General features: G+C 35.2%; 1 protein-coding gene across 5 annotated transcripts in view; it reads right to left on the minus strand.

Annotated features, from left to right (window-relative positions):
• Positions 1-22,191, minus strand: part of LOC149789932 (uncharacterized) — a 475,016-nt gene that overhangs the window by 208,976 nt on the left and 243,849 nt on the right. For 2 of the 5 annotated variants that reach the window (XM_089971998.1, XM_089972002.1), the window contains exon 2: positions 3,192-3,251. The exons of 2 other annotated variants lie outside the window; for them this stretch is intronic. The gene's annotated coding sequence lies outside the window, so the exon portion shown is untranslated. Of the gene's footprint in view, positions 1-2,338; positions 2,368-3,191; positions 3,252-22,191 lie in introns of those variants that run through there. One more of the 5 variants, XM_089971999.1, reaches the window with a different exon arrangement.

Genomic DNA, 22,191 nt, shown 5'->3' on the forward strand with positions numbered 1-22,191 from the left:
GATTTTAGGGTAGTTGTGTGATCTTAGTAGTTTTGTGTGATCTTAGAGGTGGTGTATGATCTTAGAGGTCTTGTGCCGTCGTAGAAGTATTGTGTGATCTTAGTAGTTTTGTGTTATGCTAGTAGTTTTATGTGGTCTTAGAGGTGGTGTGTGATCTTAGTGGTTTTATGTGATCTTAGAGGTATAGTGTGATCTTGTGGTTTTGTGTGATCTTAGCTGTGTTGTGTGATCTATGTGATATTGTACATATTAGAGTAGCTAATTATAAAAATGACTGGACGAAACATCGTACCTTTGTGTTTGGGGAGTTATTGGTTAGTGTTAGTAATGTAAGTGTGGAGTTATTGGTGAGTATAAATACTGTTGACGGAGAATTAGAGGTGGGAAAATACTACAGATTTTGAGTTAGTGGGTGTAAATGATGTGGACGGGGAGATCAATTTAAGGGATAAATACTGAATTATATGAGTTAATTAGCGGTAGGTAGAATATGGAGCTAATGGTGGTGGTGTGTGTGGGTGGGTGATTTGGATTTTAACGTAGCTTTAACAATTTTTCAGTCATATTGCTACGATGTCTGCTGTGTGGCACTTTAGAATGGTGTGTGTAAATAGTGTAGATGGGGAGTTCGTGGTCTGTTCAAATAATGTAGATGGGGAGTTTGTGGAGTGTGTAAATAGTGTTGAGGGGGATTAGTGGTGTGTGTAAATAGTGTAGATGGGGAGTTAGTAATGTGTGTAAATAGTGTAGATGGAGATTTCGTGGTGTGTGTAAATAGTGTAGATGGATAGTTAGTAGAGTGTGTAAATAGCGTAGATGGGGAGTTAGTATTGTGTGTAAAATGCGTAGATAGACAGAGAGTGGAGTCTGTAAATAGTTAGAGGGTGAGTTAGTGGTGTGTGTAAATAGTGTAGATGGGGAGTTAGTGATAAGTGTAAATAATATAGATGGGTAGTCAGTGGTGTTTGTAAATAGTGTAGATGGAGAGTTAGTGGAGTGTGTAAATAGTGTTGATGGGGGTTAGTGGTGTGTGTAAATAATATAGATGGGGAGTTCGTGGTGTGTGCAAATATGTCGATGGATGGTTAGTGGAGTGTGTAAATAGTGCTGATGGGGATTTAGTGGTGTGTGTCAATACTGTAGAAGGGGGTTAGTGTTGTTTGTAAATAGTGCTGATGTTGATTTAGTGGTGTGTGTCAATAGTGTAGAAGGGAGTTAGTGATGTGTGTAAATAGTGTAGATGGGGAGTTAATTGTGTGCGTAAATAGTGTAGATGGAAAGTTAGGGGTGTGTGCAAGTGGTGTAAGTGGAGAGTTCGTGGAGTGTGTAAATACTGTAGATGGGGAGTTCGTGTGGTGTGTAAATAATGTAGACTGAGAGTTATGGAGGATGTAAATAGTGTATATGGGGAGTTAGTGGTGCACTGAAATAGTGTAGATGGATAATTAGTCGTTTGTGTGTGAATGGTGTAGATGGAGAGCTAGTGGAGTGTGCATATTGTGTAGAGGAGGAGTGAGTGATGTAAATAGTGTAGAGGGGGAGTTAGTGGTATATAAATAGTGTAGATGGAGTGTTAGTGGTGCTCGTAAATAGTGTAGAGGAGTTGCTAGTGGTGTGTGTAAATAGTGTAGATGGAGAGCTAGTGGAGTGTGTAAATAGTGGAGATGTGAAGTTAGTGGTGTGTTTATATAGTGTAGATGGAGAGTTATTGAAGTGTGTTAATAGTATAGATGGGAAGTTAGTTGTGATTGTAAATAATGTATATGGAGAGTTAGTGGAGTGTGTAAATAGTTTGGGGGAGTTTGTGTTGTGTGTAAATAGTGTAGATGCAGAGTTAGTGGTGTGTGTAAGTAATGTAGATGGGGTGTTAGTGGTGAGTATAATAATAGTGGTGGTTAGCAATCCGTGTCAATACCAGTAATGATTTCTTTTAAAGAATCTTCATCTGCTCTTATTGACCTCATTGTTACAGGAAATGACGTGCACATGATATTTTTACCTTATGATCGCACTCACTAAAAATAAACAACTTTTTGTGCATTAAATAACCTACGTGTGAGTTAAATGGGATTTAGTATGTGAACATCTGACTCACTGAGACTGTTCAGCTCTCTGTATTATCAATAACATCTGTTTGAAAACAAAAATTATCTGAATTTAATTGATAATGTATCATTAACTGAACAACTCTTGGAGAGATTAGTGTCGTTGACCTTGATTTGAGTAAATATAGGACTCTGCACATTCAGTACACTCAGTACAACGTTATTCCATTTTTCATGCATTGACTCAATAAAAAATAATGTTTCATAAAAATAAATAGTAGACTGATACTTACAGAATATATATAAATCCCTTAAAATGCAAAACCAACCAATCATTACATGACAACAAGCCATGTCTTTAAGTGTTGACCGTATCTGGCAAGCTATTGGCGTGTACAGACAAATAATACAATGGATATTCAACTGACTTAGTTACAACATGCGTATCTATTTCTTCAGGTTTACTTGAGTGAACAACATGGCTGATAGAGAGAATAACTCTGAAAAAATAAATAAATTCTAATAATGACGGAAATGTGTAGCGCTGGCATGCAAGTATCAGTGTGTAATAGTAGTTACCTAAGTCTAGGTTTCCGTCAAGTTAGTTATACAGGTAGGTAGCTCAGGGGAGTGTGTTTTGGGTTGTGGAATTTTAATGTAGATTTATCGATATTAGTCATATCGATGTCAGCAGTGTGGCAGTTTATATGTGACGTTTAGCACTGGGGCATTACGCCGCAGACATGTAGCAGGTGCTAGTGCGAGGCAGCTGCTAAGTACCACTTTTATAAACCAATTGTATGAATCTGCTGGCTTCAAACCCGCGACCACTAGCATCGAGGTACTATAGCCATCTAGCTAGCTCACAATCATTTGTTTACTACTAACCACCACTACTACTACTACTACTACCGTATTCCTACTTATGGTGGTGCCCTACAGTTTCGTATTTTGCGGGGTGTGTGTGTGTATAGAATTGTAAAGAAAATAATTTCCCCGGCTTTCCTCACTAGGTCTACTGGCTATTTAAAAAAGACCTTGTGTATCTTAGGTATAAACCTTTACTTCCCTTTGTTTCGGTGTATAATTTATTGGTGTAATGTGAGGTTACAGAGTATACAGCTTGGCCTTACTCCAGATGCGTACCTTTCAAAAAAGGTGCTAGCTCCACTTGGTCATTTTCCCTTCCTGAACTTCAGAGGTAAACTGTATGAAGAAGAGCCGATAACTTTTTTAAAAATAATATTACTACTAATGCTACTACTACTAATACTAATACTAATACTGCTATCTTATTGCTACTACAACTACCGTACTGCTACCATTACGTCAGAACTATTACTACTACTACTGCTACTACTGCTACCGTATTGCTACCCTTACGTGAAAACTATTACTACTACTATTATTAATGTATTGATACTGAGATGCTGTTGCAGCTGGTACTAGTACGTGTGACATATATAAATTAACAACTGGTACATGCATACCGTTACCAGTACGAGTTACATATAGAAATTACACTCTGGTTCATGCATACTGTTATCACTACGAGTTACATATAGAAATTACCGACTGGTACATGCATACTGTTACTAGTAAGAGTTACATATAGAAATTGCTGACTGGTACATGCATACTGGATATATACTTATTCTATTTAATACTAATAAAGAGAAGGTGTGGAGAATTATGACGACACGACGAACAATAACATATAGAAGTTATCAACACATACATACATACATACATACATCCATACAATTATTATTATTGTTCTCTCGTGCCTTAATGATAAAGCGTTACCCCAAAACAATGGTTCCAATTACTTGTCGACCGCTAAAGCCTCACATCCATATAAAAGGAAATATGGCCTTCCCCTACTGGGATGATGGAGCGAATAAGGCAAAAATCACATATGACGGCATTAGGTTGTAATTGTAAGGAATTTTTTAAATATCCACTCTTTGTTATATCATTCTAATTTTGATGGCGGTATCTTTATATAAAGCATTTATTCGGATTCTTAATCGCAGGTCAGCTGGCTTATCTGTATATAAAGCATTACTTTGGATAAGTAATCGACGGTTAGCTAGGTTATCTTTTATATAAAGAATTCATTCCGATTCGTAATCGAAGGCTAGTTAGGGTGTTACCGACTAGGTAAAGCCGGGTGGATTACATCTCCTTGAGAAGGGAATTGAGGGGTCTCGTCGCTTGTGAATCGATTTGTTCGATGCAAAATCGAAAATTCCCAGGTCTTAAATAGTCTACAGTCAGAACTTAGCTAAGGCTTGGAATTTGGATGTCTTTTGGAATATGTGAACAATATTGGACAACTTGGAGCAGCAGAGAGGGCGAACAGACCATAGAATTCCGACAAACAAATAAAACAAACAAAACAAATAAACACGTAGAAGGTCCAGATTTTCACAAATAAACGTTTCCTTGAGATGATTTTATTTTTTGTTGAAACCAACCCCATCAATAAAACCCTATCGAAAAGGTAGCTGAAAAAAATAAAATATTCTACGTGTTTATTTATTTTTTTGTTTAATTACTGGACGACCAACATTGGTAGGTGCCCTCTCTGCTGCTATTAATTAAAAGATTGTTATATTAAAAATAATGGTACATCCAGAATCTCATACTGCAAGAACAGCACGAGAACGATTAGAAGCAATTAAAAAATTTCTTCCCGCGCGAGATTCATTTAGAAAAACTCTACAAGCGCAACAAGAAGCACAAGTTGAGTACGAAGAAGACACTAAAAAACTGTTTAAGCCCGTCACTACAGCTACTGAACAGGTTACAACAGTCATCAAAGAGGATCTTCTTCCGGTATCAAAACAAACAGCAGAACAAACCGAAAAAATAGTAAGAAGAACTAAACAAACAAAGAAGATTTTACGAGATCTTCCACCTGGCATAGCATGGAAATAGCTGCGGCTCAACCTCCACCTGTCGGTGAAGAAATACTTGAAGAAATTGGAAAACTTCGTGCTGAAGTCGCCGACGTGCAAAAAGAGCGTGCACATGAACCCGAACAAGTAGAAAAAAACGTGGAATTGATTGCAAAATTCAGAGTAGGAGCTGTTGAAGAAATTAGAAATACTAAAAGAGAACAATTACCCGAAAAAATATTAGATTATATATCTAACAAATCTGCTGTTTTAAACCCCCCTCATGAAAAAACAAAAGATGATAATTTTATTAAATGGATATACCGCATACATGCAAACAAAAGACGGGTTGAAAGAAATGATTTGGAATACAGAGCTCTTTATAAAGAAGTAAAAAAACTTAGAGAGGGACTGGAACAACGAGGAGAACTCTCCCAGTTTCAGCTTCCTCCATCTCTGCCACAAACAGAACAAAAACAATCTTCTTCATCGCTGTCAAAAATTAAACAGCTATTTAGAACAACACCATCTAAGAAATCAGACGAAGGAGCTACTGGCAGTGGTCTGGGAAATAATTTTATTTGTCCTGATAATATCATTAATGATGTGTCACGGTTAGAGGTTCTCATAGGAGGAAAACGTGCCGGAAATAATTCACCAGAAATAATTAATGAAGCATCTGATATTTGTCGGCGATTATTTCAGGGTGGTATCATGGATATCGGCGTTTACCGAGAACTTATCGATGAACTTGCTGATGACTAGTTGTTAGATAAATGGTAAATAAAAATAAGATGATCATACATAATAATCATCGTAAACCCATGCAGGTCAGAGCGGTGAACTCACGATTACCAATCTACAGAGCTACTTACGGAGATGGACTTGGTGATGTTGTGCGGGGATTATTTACAAAGATAGCTCCAAAAGCAACACCTATTGCAAAACAATTATCGATGAAAGCTATTGATATTGTTCGTGATAAAGCTCCTGGAGCAATTGTCAACGTTGCTGGTAAGGCGTTCTCGGCAATCAAAGAAAGACTAGCACGATTATTGCGACGAAAACAACAACCGGTGAAACTGGCAAGTACTGAAATTATGCCAGTAGATGTAAGTAAACTAATAAATCAGGCTGCAAATCAGAAACTAGCGGCGATATCTGAAGAAGCAGAAAAAAATATAACAGCAAATTTAATAGCAGGAAGTGGTCTTCGTCGACGATGATTTAGATCATCATTTGAAAAATGGTAACTATAATAAAAATGTTCAAGCGCGAATCAGACCCTGCATTTGATATGGAGGCGCCTGTCCTTAAGTATGAATCTATACGTGATTATCAGTTTTATTCTTATGACGCAAGACAACCAAATCAGCGGGGGAGAATCGAATTACAGGTTCATGATACGAATAAATATTTCTTGCCCGCTGAGGCGTTTATTGAAGTAGAGGGTAGACTTGTAACGAATGTTGTAGCTAATACGCCATATGGTGCCAATTTGCGTGTTGGTTTTGTCAACAACGGGATTATGGCGCTGTTTGATAGCGCCACATACATGATTGATGGAAAAAATATTGAATCAGTTCAGAAGGATGTTGATGTTGCCACAACAATAATTGGTCTAGCGAGATATTCTGACTACTTTACAAGATCGGCTGGTCCAACAATGATGTTTGCTAAGGATATTACCAACAACGCTGATCATGTTCAGTATGCCAAAATACGGACACCTCGAGATACTGCATCTGATCCACAACCAGTTGATTTTGTACACGCAGACAGACCAGGTACTGCTTTTGATATTGTAGGAAGCGTTAATGCGACTTACAACCTAGGATTTGCAACACGCCGAGCAGCGCTGTTAGGAAATGATAGAAATTGTTCGTGTGCAATTCCATTATCTCACATCTTTGGATCTTGCAGAAATGTTAGAAAGGTCATCTTTGGAGCTAAACACACAATTGTGCTCGTAAGAAAAGGTGATGATAATGATGCAATCTGGCGAGGTGCTGGTGTTGCTGATGGTAAAGTAAATATAACAAAACTTTCATTGTGGATGCCAGTAATGACTCCATCTATTACTGAGGAACAAAAATTACTATCTTTTATGGATCAAGGCGGTAAATCACTGCTATCATGGTTAACAGTAACCACAGATGCTGCTCAAAGCAATATTAATGGTTTATTTACATGGCATATAGCATCACAACAGGGTGTTTCTGCACCACGACATATTTTTATTGCGCTGCAAGATATTGACCGGATAAATAATCAAGAACATTCACATATGATATTTGACAATTTTGGAGTTAATGAAGTTTCCTTACGGATAAATGGACATCAAGAACCAGCCGAGGATATATTGTTAAATTTTGATCAAAATCATGTAGCGCGCATATCATCGTTTAATGTCATTCATGGGACGTGATCAAAATATAGATACTGGTTTGCAAATATCACAATTAGATTTTACAGGTCTATATCCGATTTATTATTTTTCGCTAGAACATCTTGATTTATCCAAACAATCTGTTGTTGATATACACTTTCGAGCTCATGTTACTAACCCACCACCTGGTGGTGCCTTCTACAGAGCAATCGCGGTCGTACTTAGCGATAAAGCCATGTTACTTGAAGGTGGTAGTGGTCGAATGAGGGTCGTTGATGCACCGGTGGAAAATCTTTAATCGTGTTATTTAGAAAAATATATTTTATATAACAATGTCGTATGGTCATGTTAATGTTACTCTGACTCCTGGTCAGGTAAAAAAGCTTCAATCAAAAACCGCCAACAAATGCGGAACTAAAATATCACTAAAACGAGATCAAATTGGTGGTGGTCCAAACAAATTATCGTTGACAAATGATCAGATTAAACATTTCAATAAAGCCCTGGAATCAAAAACTGGAGTTCAATTTCATCTTTCCCCGAGCGCCATCAAAGACATGGTTAAAACGGGTGGTATATTTCCACTTCTTGCGGCTATACCTGCATTACTTGCGGCAAAGATAGCCTCGCTACCTGCATTAGCCGCCGCTGCTGCACCAGCATTAGCAGGAGCTGCTGCAATGGGCGCTGCTGGAGCGTTAGGTAAGGTCGCAGTAAAGAAAGCAACTGGAAGTGGAGGTCTGAGGCTTCCACGTTAGATATTCCAGCATCAAATTTTGATTTACTTGATGCCGCTAAAAAATTAAAAATAAAAGCCTTTAGAGGTGTTTTTATGCGAGATCAATTACCAAAACAACCGAATAAGCTCGAAACAGGTATTATTAATCTCGATGAACGTTCTGGACCCGGTACTCATTGGGTATCATACGCGGTTGATCCACGTGGAATCGTTTATTCTGATTCGTATGGGTTAGCTCCACCTGCTCAATTTATCAAGTATGTCGCACCACTCCACTCTAGAACCAGTTGTAAAGTTAGGTATTCAACGCTACCCACACAAACAATGACAGATCCGCCAATATGCGGCCGTGAAGTAATTAATGTACTCGACGCTATATCAAAATCATCCAAACCACCACATAAAGTCGTGCATGATTATACAAGTAACCAATTCGTTTTGCGTAAGGCGTTTTAAACAACAGGTCTTATTATAATGGTTGATATTTACGGAAGATCTTCTTCACGTGTTAAGAGAACATCCGGCGATGTTGATCTGTCGAAGTATGCGACTAAGGATGACCTCGCTGATATTATGAGCCTGGCTGGAGTTGACCCAGATGAGGTTGTTATTTTTCAAGATCGATATGGTAAACTAAAAACGAGCAATATTAAATGGAATGATATAGTTCGACGAGTACTCGGTGCGGTTACAGATAATATTCCTGTGTTTACTGACAGCGGCAGAATCAGAGATTCGAGTGTATCGTTTAAAACTATTAGAGATGAAATTCGGAAGAAGCGTTGCTAATCGCGTGAAAAACATCGGCGACACAATGACGGGTGAATTCAGCATGAACGGAAACAAAATAGTGGTTTTAAGAGATCCAACATCCGACGAAGATGCTGCAACGAAAAAGTATGTTGACGTTAGTTATGGTACCGTAGATAATAAATTATCCACGTTACGGGCTGAGTATGATGTTCACGTAGGCGCCTTTGGAAGATTTCGAAGAAATTTTCAAAAAACCGACGAATCTATAGATAAATTCTTCGGCACTCCGCTTGTCGTTGACATAAAACTCGTTGATATCAAAACCAACATTGACACGATCAAACAAACACAGCAAGATATCAAGACCAACATTGACACGATTAAACAAACACAGCAAAACATCGTAGCGGGAATTCCTGAGATCGTTAATAAAACCAATTTGATTAAAATTCCAACCGGAATAACTCCCGGACATATCACAAACATCGTATGCACAATATCATCGGGATTTGCAACGTGGTCGCAGCAAAATAATACTATCAAATATACCGCAACAGTCACTGGCGTGTACAGGCTGTCCGTGTTCAGTGCTGCGCGACTTGAGATCTTCACAACGTTTCCATGGCGTCATTCCACGGACAGGTTTTCCGGGGTTGTATCTATTATATTAAATAGCGGAACCGAAGAAATATTTATTCTGGAAGCAACTGATAAGAAATTAACCGTAACATCTTACTGGTGGTGTTTGGAATTTGTAGCTGAAACACCTCAATTGTTTACTGCATACAAATATATGGACGGTGCACAATACAGATACAATCAAGCGCGTGAATGGCAGGCGGCGCTAAAAGATCAAGTCGAACAATATACAGTAAAGGTAAAAAAATATCGACGACGATTAGTTATCGTTGATGTGATTGTTTATTCAGTATCCGCTGTTGTTGCTGGAACCGGTGTCATATTATCAGCGGTGACAATGATGGCACCAGTAGCTGTAACTATTTGTATTTCAGTGGCAACAACGATTGCAGGTGTACTTAATATCATCGCAAAAAAAAATATGTACTTGCACGAACGAAAAATTATCCGATTGCATGATAAAATTACACACAACGACGGTAGCATACTCGAAATTATCCTCGTTGTTATCAGCGAGCCTCAGTGATGGAATTATATCCGATTTCGAGTTTTCAATGATGACTAAAATATACGACGAAGGTATCGGTATTAAAAATACAAATATTAATAATGACAGAATTACTCCAGCAGATCGTGACTAACACAACTCCGCCAAAGATAACGATGATCTCGGTAAGTTCATCTAATCCTGAATTTAGTATTAATTTTCCTACTGCAATTTCAGTAAAAGAAATAGCGTTAGCTCAATTACGGGTATATTACAGCTGGCCAAATATCAGATCAAAATCATTTCATGGTACACCAGCAAATAATTCGCTCGTATTTGCTAACAAGAACAAACCAGATGGTACTCCTGACTGGATAGATGTTGGAATACCCACTGGTAGTTATGAGATTGAAGATATCAATAAGGAATTTCAGCGTAGAATAAAATCAATAACCGGAAAAGAAGCAAAAATATAAATGAATGTTCATGAACCGACGCTATCTTCGACGGTTGAGATACATTCTCCCGATTACGTCGTTGATATTTATCAATCCACGATAAGATCCGTACTAGGTTGGCCTGAAATATCACCACCGATAACACCGATACCACCTGAACCGAAAAAATCTGATTATGTCACAGATGGACAATCATATCACAAAATTGATATAGTGTATAAAAAAACGTTAATCGATGTAAAAAAAATAGGGGCTGGTGATGATGCGGTTTTTTATTTGCCTGATAGAGATATATTTTCTTGGACATTTTACTCTGAAAAAACAAAATCCAGAATAGTTGCCTCAATTGGTATTAGAACAATTGAACTTACTAAAATATTTACAGAAATTAATAAACATCATAAACAACAACTAGAGCAACTACAACAGTACTTTCTAGAACATCTTTTTAATATAACAAGCTCACTCAAAGAAATCATTACGCGTATAGAAATATTAAATCAACTTGTTTCCGACATGGAATATCTCAACCAGCGATTAATTAATGCAGTAATTAGTGCTGAAGCAGACCACCATAGCAAAAAGCTTTTTTTAGATAAGTATAAAATAAAAGAAGCTGATCTACCAAATTTTAAATTCTCCGGATATAACGCGAATGAACTAAAAAAATCTGTCAATGATGTCATTGATGAATATTTTCCTAAAATACTCGATGCGTGGAAAAAACTAGCACCACCTCCAACTGTTTTAAGATATAATAATGATCCACATGGCGGCGGTAGACACGTTTCTCCAGGGATCGTTAATATAACCAGCACTATCGTGGTCAATCTGGTTTGTGACGTAGTCGATGGCAGCTATCAAATAGATCTCGGAAGATCAAATCAGGCTCAACAAGGATACATTTTATATAAATTTACACCACAAGTTTCCCCCGGAAGTTTAATGGTGCAAGAACCAACTAATCCTGTTTATCTGCGGTGTCACAATAATATGTTAACACGAATAAATGTTAAGCTCACAGACCACCTCAATCGCTTAATTGACATACGTGGAGAGGAGCTCGTGATAAATCTGTACGTGAAATCGTAGATCTTTGATCAAGAATCTTCGATTCTAAATTAATCAAGTAAATATTATATAATGTACCAGCACGTGAGGGTTTTTATACACGACAAAGAAGTACTTGAAAACGCCATCAGAACAGCGTTTTCACAAAACATGGAACAATTTAACGTTGATTTAGTTATTGATGAATACGGAGGTGAGGATTTCTTATTAACACAAGAACAGTTAGATGAGCTCCGTCAAAAACATATTATCGAGATCATTTGTAGCAGAGATCAGATTCTAAATTATGCACATTCCTGCATTAAAGTCGATCAACTTAAAAAAATAATATTCCAGAATGAATAAAATAAGGAGCGGATTAAGAAATATTTTATTTTATTTTATTTTATTTTATCAGAAATGTTTTATTTTATTTTATTTTATTTTATTTTATCAGAAATATTTCATTTTTCTCTGAATTTCAGTGAAAAATCAACAAATTTCATGTTTTTGATGGGTATTTTACCCATTTAGGTGATTTTGTCCATTAGATCGTAGGGGTAAGTTGCTTGATTCTCTAATTGATTTCAATTGAATAAAATATCAAAAACAGTAAAATCCAGTAAATCAGTAAAAAAATACATATTTTTTGAGATAATTTTACTGATATTTGAGCTAATTTTACTGATATTTGAGCTAATTTTACTGATTTTTTCTAATTTTTGTTGGTTTTGATATTTTATTCAATTGAAATCAATTAGAGAATCAAGCAACTTACACCCCACCATCTGATGGATAATTCAGAAAATAAAATAAATAATTAATCTGAGTACCAACTAACCCATCAATCTCAGAATAAATATATAATATTTCAGAATAAATATAATCTCAGAATAAATATAATAAATCTGAGTACCAGCTGACCCATCAAAATTGCAAATTTGATCATTTTACATAAATCTGAGTACCAGCTGACCCATCAAAATTGCAAATTTGATCATTTTACATAAATCTGAGTACCAGCTGACCCATCAAAATTGCAAATTTGATCATTTTACATAAATCTGAGTACCAACTGACCCATCAAAATTACGAAATTGATTGGTTTACCTGATTCAGAGTACCAACTAACCCATCAAAATTACAAAATAAATATAATATTTCAGAATAAATAATATTTCAGAATATAATCTCAGAATAAATATAATCTCAGAATAAATAATAATTCAGAATAAATAAAATATTTCAGAATAAATATAATCTCAGAATAAATAATAATTCAGAATAAATAAAATAATTCAGAAAAAATAAAATAAATAATAAATCTGACTACCAACTGACCCATCAAAATTATGTACCAACTAGCCCATCAATTTCAGAAAAAAATAAAATATTTCAGAATAAATATAATATTTCAGAATAAAGATAATATTTCAGAATAAAGATAATATTTCAGAATAAATATAATATTTCAGAATAAATATAATATTTCAGAATAAAGATAATATTTCAGAATAAATATAATATTTCAGAATAAATATAATATTTCAGAATAAATATAATATTTCAGAATAAAGATAATATTTCAGAATAAATATAATATTTCAGAATAAATATAATATTTCAGAATAAAGATAATATTTCAGAATAAATATAATATTTCAGAATAAATATAATATTTCAGAATAAAGATAATATTTCAGAATAAATACAATATTTCAGAATAAAGATAATATTTCAGAATAAAGATAATATTTCAGAATAAATATAATATTTCAGAATAAATATAATATTTCAGAATAAAGATAATATTTCAGAATAAATATAATATTTCAGAATAAATATAATATTTCAGAATAAATATAATATTTCAGAATAAAGATAATATTTCAGAATAAATATAATATTTCAGAATAAATATAATATTTCAGAATAAAGATAATATTTCAGAATAAATATAATATTTCAGAATAAATATAATATTTCAGAATAAAGATAATATTTCAGAATAAATATAATATTTCAGAATAAAGATAATATTTCAGAATAAATATAATATTTCAGAATAAATATAATATTTCAGAATAAATATAATATTTCAGAATAAAGATAATATTTCAGAATAAATATAATATTTCAGAATAAATATAATATTTCAGAATAAATATAATATTTCAGAATAAATAACATATTTCAGAATAAATATAATATTTCAGAATAAATAAAATATTTCAGAATAAAGATAATATTTCAGAATAAATATAATATTTCAGAATAAAGATAATATTTCAGAATAAATATAATATTTCAGAATAAATATAATATTTCAGAATAAATATAATATTTCAGAATAAAGATAATATTTCAGAATAAATATAATATTTCAGAATATAATGCCAGAAAAAAATAAAATATTTCAGAATAAATATAATATTTCAGAATATAATGCCAGAAAAAATAAAATATTTCCGAATAAATATAATATTTCAGAATATAATGCCAGAAAAAATAAAATATTTCAGAATAAATATAATATTTCAGAATATAATGCCAGAAAAAATAAAATATTTCAGAATAAATATAATATTTCAGAATATGATGCCAGAATAAATACAATATTTCAGAATAAATATAATATTTCAGAATAAAATAAATAATAATTTAGAATAAATAAATACTAATTCAGAAATAAATAAAATATTTCAGAATAAATATAATCCCAGAATAAATAAATAATTAATTCAGACAGGTGTGCTTTGGTCGTTACCCGCTGACATAATTTTTCTTAAGTATCTTATGCGGGTACTGATTGTTTTATTCGTTTCGTACTCGTGTGATAACAGCGATCTGACCTTTTCTACTGCGACAGAAAGAGGAACAAATTTATTTACTTGATCATCGCTCACCACAGCCAGTGACTGAAACATAGCTGACTGAATCCGCTTTATGAACTTATATTGAGATGATAGAACGTGCTTATTTTCGTTCTTAAGCTCTTCCAACGTTTCAAAATCAGATATTATTTTTTCAGGATTTAGTTCATCAGATATATTAATTCCGTTTTCTTCTAGTTTTTTGATAGCAGAAATAATGTCATTGATATTTTCATGGTTCATTATATAATATATAAATCTTTAAAATGAAAAAAAAATTATCCCCGAACCCCTATCGAGTCTTTAGCGAGTTCTTCGGGATGTTTCAAGGACAGTACAGCCAAGAACTCGCAGATTGCCATCGCATTCTACCAAGTTCACCAGGCACACATAACATTTAATGAATGAAGAGCCCCTATCGAGCCTTTAGCAAGCTCAGATTATGCATGGACAGTACAGCCAAGAACTCGCAGATTGCCATCGCATTCTACCAAGTTCACCAGGCACACAGAACATGTAATGAATGAAGAGCCCCTACCGAGTCTTTAGCGAGCTCAGATTATGCATGGACGGCACATATATTATGAAATGGAACCTCTATTCGAGTCTTTTAGCAGGTTCATTATGCATGGGCGACACGAACATATATTATGAAATGGAACCTCTATTCGAGTCTTTTAGCAGGTTCATTATGCATGGACGGCACAGCCAAGAACTAGCAGATTGCCATCGCATTCTACCAAGTTCACCAGGCACACAGAACATTTAATGAATGAAGAGCCCCTATCGAGTCTTTAGCGAGCTCAGATTATGCGCGGACGACACGAACATATATTATGAAATGGAACCTCTATTCGAGTCTTTTAGCAGGTTCATTAATTATGTAATGAGATGTAATGAGATGAAATATATGTAATGAATGAATGAATGAAATGAGATGTAATGTAATGAGGCCATTTTCTCCGCGAGAACACCCACCCACAATAATCAACCCGTGGGAAATACAAAAACATGTATCTACCACGTTTGACATGATAGGATGGTGTTCTCGCCGGGCCGGGGGGGGGGGGCTGGCGGTGCCCCAATTAATTATAAAAATCGCTAATATGTGTAACCACCCGACCAATTGTCAGTCATGGGATTCGATCCTGGACCGCGAGCGTCACAGTCCAATACAATACTGATTGAGCTATCAAATCTTGTTAGAAACATATGTTTCGAAAGTTAATATATAACTAAGGAACTAATTCCAAATATATTTACACTAAAATAGCGGTTTCTGAATAATAATAATAATTTCTACATTTAAATGACTACTCCTGCATTAAAATAACGGTTTCTGAATTATAACAGCGGTTTCTGAATATATCTGTATTATGCAGACTGCAAATACCTGCGAAATCAATAACGGATTGTGAAATACACCTGTACACTAACAACGGTTTCTAAGCTGATTGTATATAGCTACCTGCGGATCAATAACAGTGGTTGTAAAATTGCCCTGATTTCTCTTAATGTTGTATGATGGGAAATATTTAAAAAACATAAATATGCTTCTACGAGTAATTAATTACGACGTAATTAGTTAAACTGACCAATTACGATCATAAAAAATCAAAAATCTACGAAGAAAACTATATATTACAAAGTAATCTCCCCCTTATATAATCAAAAATTCAGTAGTGTATGGAGGACATACTGTGACATAAATTAAACAAATTAATGTAATATGGTGATGATAGTTAATAATGTGGTGATGATAATTATTGATACTGAAAGATGATTTTCTGCTTATATTTCTTTGAGAAGGCGGTTTTATATATATTTTCTGCTACTTTTTGTACTGAATGCGGGTGAATATCAAAATATTTCGCAGCAGCACACATCGAACGAAATATAATTACTTTGCCAGTTTCTGTGATTGTGGAATTTACCGCCCTTCTGGAAACTGTCTTACATCTTCCAGTATTACCACGTACATTATTCTCGCTGTGTGAGATAACTTGTAAATTGGATAAATTATTGTTTTGAGTGTTCCCGTCAATGTGATCGATCACAAGACCGTCTTTGATCACTCCGAAGAAACATTCGTAGATGAAACGATGACATAGATAATGTTTCTTTCCTCCATCGTATGTGAACCTTAGATAACCATGATTATTAATACGACCAACTGGTTTTTTTAACCTGCAATTTCTAATCATGCCATTACGATCTCATTCATAGTTTGTTATTGTGGGATGTGGGACAAATATATTTTGCTCCATTATAATAATATTATTTGTTTAAATCATTGTTTGTCTGAAATCTTGATATATAACCCTCCACGGATTTTATAGCGTTTTCACCATTATTATTTTTTTTTGTCATAATATCTTTTAAGCTCTCTCAACCGTTTTCCCCCACACTTTCCACATAATTTTGTTTTTCCTCGCACTCCAACACCACACCGCAGACACGGTATTGGTCTTAGACTTCGTCGCCGTATGCTTTGTGAGTGCATCCAACAAAATTCGCCTCTGCAGGATTTGTTGCATCGATTTACTGAACCGATCATCAACCATCTGCATTGAGACATTGTATATATAATATTTTTATTTAAATATTTGTTTTAATTATATGAACGAGTTTCAGAAATTATCCCAAGCTAGGCCTGTTAAGTATAAATTCAACCTCGACAGATTATCTTCTGACTTGCCAGTACGAGATCTGGTTGATCCGAAAAATAAAAGTCTGATCTCGAAAATTCACGACGCCAAGAAGGAATTTTACACAGATGGTGCATCTCATACATGGTCAACGTTCAAGATTATTCGCAATACTGTCAAGGACGCCACAATGAATGACAAGCGAGCGGCAACTATCATTAACTACATCACTGAATACGAGGGCAATCAAAAATGTTTCCTCAAAGTAAAATTTATTGTATTAACAGAAACAGGTAGTTGGATTATCCGTGACAAATATGATCCTGTCCTTGGCAATAATAAAACTGTCATATTAAGTAAAAATTCCAGACCTGGTCTACTGACGGGTATTGACAAATCGTATTATGAGCGAGCATATCCTGTAACAGCGGTTATTTATGGAATCTATGAGATAAATAAAAAACCCAACGTTGATAAACTAGCGCCGATGAAATTTTCAAGGTTAAATTGTGGACCAGCGCAGTAACAATATTTCCACGTGATCGAACTGTTAGATTTTACACCCCAGATATGTTTGATTTTATCAACGAAATAAGTAAAAACGATCCTGTATCGGTATGGTTATTTAAAAGTGATGAGGAAGGTGAATTTGATCAGTTTGTTAGACCAAATGGTGAAATATATCGAACAGAATCTCTGCATGACGAGATAAAAAATCTCGCGCATAAGTTTTTCGCGGAAAATACTGACAAATTACTAACTAATTGTTTTACCGTTCCATCTGTTGCGGCTCATTTCGCTAGAGAACGAAATTCATGGAAACCAACACGATTTGATTTACTAGAGGACGTACGCGCAAGTTGTGTCGAATACGGACAAGGCGGATTGTGGAATACCAAGTATAATTACGATGATGTTATTTCGGTTGATATGGTTGCATGTTATCCAGGAAGTTTCCTAGGATACGGAGATTGTTCTGTATACTTTAAAAGATTCGGTCACCCTACAAACGAGATGACGCGAGTGGCAATGAATGGACCATTACCTGATTTTGATCTGACTGGATTTGCTTGTGTTGAATCATTCGAGTTTAACGAAAATCTTCACAAGATTTGTTATGTTTGGTTTGGCAGACATTTTTGTGAAAAACATTGGGCACCTATAGTTTTGTTACGATATATGCTAGATTGTGCGATACTGACATCGTTGGTGGTCAGTGAGGCAATTATATCATATCATGCACAGACCGAAGTTTGGTTGCCCATGCCAGATTATGTCAATATTGATGAAGTTATTAGCGAGTTTAAGGAAAAATGTCCTGATGTTTCCGAAGATGATATTATCAAAGAAGCTCCTAAAATTCTCGAGATTAAACTTAAAACCGCAAAATATCTCGGTAGAAGAATTATAGGTAAATTTACTCAAGGTGGTGCATATGATCATGAAAGACATCACACACGATTAATTTTAGATGATGTCGAGTACGATTTTATAATCGCTGATACAACAGCGAGAAATATATTTGTAAATCGAGAAAATGTTTATTTATCCGACGGAACAAAATTGGGCACGATCGTTAGTTACATAAATGACGTCTCCCCACAGTATACTCATCTAAGATCTTCCATGTTGGCTTATGTTTCTATAAATTTATTATCGATGATTAATAGATTTCCTAAGACCGCAGTCAGAGTCGCAACAGATTCGTTTTATATTTCGAGTAAATATTTAGAATCTGTTATGACATTTACAAGTAATGATGAACGATGGAGTTCGTGGAGAATAAAAAAAAGAAATATTACACAATTACACAGAATCAGCAGATGTTCTAATGAGAGATTTTTATCGTGAGGGTAATAAAATATCAGAAATGTCGAAAGCGCCGCCGGTGAGTGATCCAATAACCAGATATAAGACAGAATATCTCAATGGACCTGGTGGATGCGGCAAAACGACTCGAGCGATTAATGTTTTTAGAAATTCAGATATGATCGTGCTGACACCCACACGTAGACTTGCACGCGAGATGAAACAACGGCAAGTACAACCGTGCACGTATCATAGTTTCTTTCGGTGGCTCGGAGATACGTGGACTCCTGAACGAATGGGAGAAAAATATATACCTAAAATAATTATTTGGGATGAGATATGTACGGTGTCATTAGATACATTAAAAACGTTTCTTAATTGGTTGTTGACGAAAAATACCGCTATAATAATGTGTGGCGATCATGGTCAACCACCGCCTTTTGTTGGACCATTTCCACATGATTGGTTAAAAAATTTCGTTGATTATTACGAAGAAATAGATGATGATTATAGAGCTCTCGATGCAAATTTGAAGGAATTAAAAAAATTAATCAGATTACAATCAAACAAAATTCAGTGTGAAATATTACGTGGAGTGATCTCAGAGACCTCAATGAGTAATCTTTTGAATTTATGGAGACCCAACGATTTGATAGTAGCAAGCAGAAAAATAATCAGAGACGATTTACAACAGCGGTTATTTCAACTACATAAAGAAAAATATTCAGAATTACCCATACCATTGTGTTATAGACCATCAGATACACGAAAACAAAATATTAATGTTGATATTCCAGGGCAGACTGAAAAACAGAATCTCGTATTAAATGATATTGTCGCCGTTGATATCAGTGTGGTCGAAGATGCACTACACGCTGACAAATCTCCATGACGATCCACTCATCTCAGGGATTAACTATTTCTGACACACGAGTCTGGATTGTAGACGATCACATCGCGTGGTCAAATTTAGTTTATTTAGCGGTATCGAGGGTCGGAAAAATATCTCAATTGCGTAGAATTATAATTCCTGAAATCGTTGATAAATTTAACATCATCGATGATGATATAATAAAAAAAAATTAATCGGATATAAACAATCTGATAAAAAAAATAAACGCGACTTTGATCTTGATGTTGAATTTATTATTGAGTTAAAACAGCAGCAGAATAATCATTGTACAAGTTGCAATTGTATAATGCTGTGGAGGTATTCCAGTAATGATTCAAGACAATTTACCGTAGATAGAAAAGATAATAGTCGCGGTCATACACGAGAAAATATCATGCTGACCTGTCTCGAGTGTAATCGACGTCGCGGCGCATATTAAGTGATCGCGGTGGTAGTTGTGTATTCGTGGGGATTATTTATAGTTGTTCACGTGTAAATCCACGTTGAGGAGCAGCCGAATCTAATCTGTAGATTGCAGGTCTACCTGGCGATCTTGTCACGATGGATATTTTGTGTGTGGTAACACTCCAAATAGGATCAGTCGCTCTCGCTTTACCACCTTCAAGTTCACCAGGCTCATATAAATATCTGACTGTGACATCACCCAATATTTTCTGTTTTTCAACATCTTTTCGTTGTGTTGGTATATTTTTTTTCGTAATTGCATTAATGGGTTTCATGTTGGTTGTTCGTGTGATCTCATTATTTAATGCAGCTATCACGTTTGGTAATCTTGCAACCCATTCGCGAGATCTTTTATCCTGAATAAATTCCCTCGCGTATTGATATCCAAATAACCGCTCGGCAAGTGTTCGATTAAATCGCTCAGCAATTGCCTGATCACGGTGAATTGCAGTATGACCTCGTCGTATTTTGGTATTATGTTGTTTCATCAACGATGATACTGGACCAAGAAATTCCTTACCAGGATCAACCTGTAGTAGCTGTGGCCATCGCAGACCACCTCGTGGTCCACCATCTCGTTGATAAATTCGCTCAAACGCATCGGCTACTTCAGATGATGTTTTCGTCGATAACGGTTCTGCTTCTTTATATATACTTGCAACATTAACTACGGTTTAACGCGTATTTGTATGTTTTTTCCACGCACAGCATCATGCGGTAAAAACAGAATATCAGCTTGATGAACTTCATTAGGAACACTGACATCGAAATACGCGTACTGAATTTGTTTAGGACGTGGTAGATAAATTTGCCATATTGCTTGTTTGGATAACCACGTTTTAGCAGTAGAATGTTTAACCGCTGCTGCATCAGCGAGTTTACCAATTGCTGCTTTACCTCTCCAATATCATCTCAGTGAATACTAAATCGATTCCATTTATATATTACCAGCACCAAGCGCTAATTTACTTTTCATCGCGGATCTTACTAACCAATTAGCTAATTTTTCTTTGATATTTTTATTTTTTATGGAATCTAGCGCGTGAATTAATTTCACATCCGCAATATGTCTATCTTGTAGATTTTTACTTTTATACGCAACATCATGAGCGTGACAAGCTCGATCAATAGCGTTTATTGGTTCCTCGCCTGGTTTTGGTTGATCTTGATTATCGAGCCTGATATCAAGTCTGGTACCAGGACAGCAATAATTATATCCTGGTAGATGTTTTTCTCCGCTGTATTTAGCCCATGGAGCACCTGGAAACTTTGACATCAAATTAGCAACATCACCACCGCGCTTATTAGGTAAAAACGAAACTTTCTTCCTATCGCACACAGAACATTTTCCACCATACGCTATTTTTTTATTTTTTGTTGTAACCGTAGCTAAATCAACAGTTGGAGTTTTAACTCTACAGCGTAAACAATATAAATTCATGTTATAATATATATATGGATAAAATTGATTTCTCAGCAACTCGGCGACGAGAGCCAGTTAAACACCACCCTGCGCTACCGAATTCCATCAGAATGATTATCATAGGACCATCTGGATCGGGTAAGACGCAGTTATTACTTAATCTGATAATGAGATGGTTGAAATGGGATAAATTATATTTAGTAGCACCATCCGCTGATGATCAACGATGTTATGATGTACTTAAAGATTTTAGTGAAAACGCGCGATTACTGGATGAAGGTAATGATGCTATAGAGTTTATAACCGATATTGATGAAGCACCGTCCGCAGATGTTTTAGACGGGTTTATCAATAATCTAGTTGTATACGACGATGTGATGCTAGATAAACAATCAAATCCAGCTAGAATATTTTCCCGAGGTAGACATAAAAATACAGATGTGATCTATGTTACTCAACGATATACACAAATTCCGAAAGTAATCAGGGACAACTGCAACATTTTAGTTGTGTTTAATGGTGTAGAACACACACACGCTGCGAAATATTCATCAAACTTGGTGTGGTGGTGACATGGATATAATTAAATTTAGAAATTTCTTCTCACAAGCGCAAGCT

Source organism: Sinohyriopsis cumingii, chromosome 10 (assembly GCF_028554795.1).
Source record: "Sinohyriopsis cumingii isolate HCF-2022 chromosome 10, ASM2855479v2, whole genome shotgun sequence".
NCBI classification, from domain to species: domain Eukaryota; kingdom Metazoa; phylum Mollusca; class Bivalvia; order Unionida; family Unionidae; genus Sinohyriopsis; species Sinohyriopsis cumingii.